This window comes from Marmota marmota, unplaced genomic scaffold (genome assembly GCF_001458135.2).
Source record: "Marmota marmota marmota unplaced genomic scaffold, marMar, whole genome shotgun sequence".
NCBI lineage: Eukaryota > Metazoa > Chordata > Mammalia > Rodentia > Sciuridae > Marmota > Marmota marmota.
The window spans coordinates 20546087-20548286 of record NW_026000153.1 but is presented as its reverse complement, the minus strand read 5'-3'; positions in this window follow the sequence as shown (position 1 = coordinate 20548286).

Sequence of the window (2200 nt, the reverse complement as noted above, 5' to 3'; positions counted from 1 at the left end):
AACATGAGAGTGCAGCTCTCCCTTCAACATACTGATGTCAAATCCTATAGCTATATACCCTGTTAGGAGTTACTGGACCATGTAGCGGTTGTATTTCTAATATTTTGAGAAACCGCCATAGTTTTCCATAATGGCTGTACTAATTTACATTCCCATCATCGTGTATGAGACTTCCCTTTTCCACATCTTCACCAACACTGGTTTCTTTTGTCTTTTTGATGATAGTCACTCTGACAGTATGAGGTAATATTTCATTGGGATTTTGATTTGCCTTCCCCTAAAGAGTAGTGGGCGTCTTTTCAACTGCTGAATGGCCATTTTGGCATTCTTTGATGACATGTCTATTCAAATATTGTCCATTCTTAATTATTTCTTATTCCTATTAAGTTATATGGGTTTGTTTAATGATTTACAAATAATTTCAGTCTGTGGCTTGTTTTAACTCTGATAAATGAGAACAGTTTCATTCACTGTTAATTTACTCTTAATTATGTCTTTTGAAATGAAAAGGGTTTTAGTTTCTAACTTTGATGAAATTGATCCATTATTTATTTTTATGAATCCACTTTTTTGCAACATGTGTAAGTTTTCTTTGCCTAACCCAAGATCCTTAAAATTGTTTCCTATGGTTTATAACAAAAGTTTTATGGGCTTAGCTCTTAATTTAAGTCTATTATTCATTTTGAGTTAATTTTGTCTATGATGTGAAGCAAGTGTTTAAATTTATCTTTTTGCTTGTGGACATCCAATTGCTCCAAATATATTTATTAAAAATCCCTTTCCCCTTTGAATTGCCTTATGCCATTGCTGAAAATTAATTGACCATACATATAAATGTTTGCCATTTCCTTCTATTCCATTGATTATCTGGATCATTCTGTCTCTTTCACTGTATACGGATATGTCTATCCTTATACAAGTTTCACTACCTGGATTATTTAGATTCATACAAATTTTAAAATTGGGATGTGTATATGTCCACAAAGTTGTTTTTTGTTTGTTTGTTTGTTTGTTTGGACAGGTTATTCTGGGTATTTGATTTGGCATTTCTACAAGCCTTGGCATTTTCATTGAATCATGAAATTTTCATTGAATTGAAGTTTTCATTGAATCTATAGATAAATTTGGGGGAAATTGCCATCTTAATAATGTGATTTCTAATCTATGAATACTGAGCATCTTCCCATTTATTTTTATCTTCCTTAATTCCTCTCAGCAATGTACTTTCTTTTGTAATTTTAGTCCTAAGCATTTAATATTTTTACGATTTTGTGAATGGAATTGTTTTTGTCATTTCATTTAAGATTGCTTATTGCATGTCTACAAAAAATACAAATGAATTTTGTATCCTGATCTTGTATTAGGTGACCTTGCAGAATTTGTTTATTGTTTCTTGGTGAGTGTCCACTATTTACCCATGTGAAACCATGTCATCTGTCAAAAAAAGACAGTTTGCCCTTCCATTCAGATGCTTTTTATTCCCCCCCCCTTAATGTACTGGCTAGAACTCCTAATACACCGTTGAATACAAGTGGTGTGATTGGATATTCCTGCCTTTTCCTGGTATTAGAGAGAAAATGTTTAATCTTTCACCTTCAAATATGACATTAGCTATTATTGATTTTTCATAAATGCCATTTGTCAAGCTGAGGAAGTTCCCTTCCATTCCTGGAAATCTGTGCTGCATTGTGTCAAATGCTTTTTCTGTATCTATATCATAGGATTTCCCCCTTTTGTTCTATTAATATTCTGTATTAATTGATATTTAATTATTAAAACAACCTTGAACTCCTGGAATAAACCTACCTAATCGTATATATCATCCTTTTGTTATGTTTCTGGATTGGATTGGTTTGATAATATATTGTTGAGAATTGTTGTTTCTATACTCATGAGAAATGTTAATCTATAATTTCCTTTCTTGTGATATCCCTGTCTAGCTTTGGCATCAGGGTAACACCAGCCTCATAGAATGAACTGGAAATATTCCCTCCTCTTCTATTTCCTGGTTTGTAAACAATTGTTTATTTGTTCTCTAAGTGTGTTGTAGAAATCAACAATAAAGCCATTGGAGCCTGAATTTTTCTTTATATTTTTAACTATAAATTTAATGTCTTTAGATTTAGTAAGAACCTCTGTTCTTCCCACCAAGATACAACTGGGGAAATAAAATTTATATCTTGATCATAAAGAATTGATG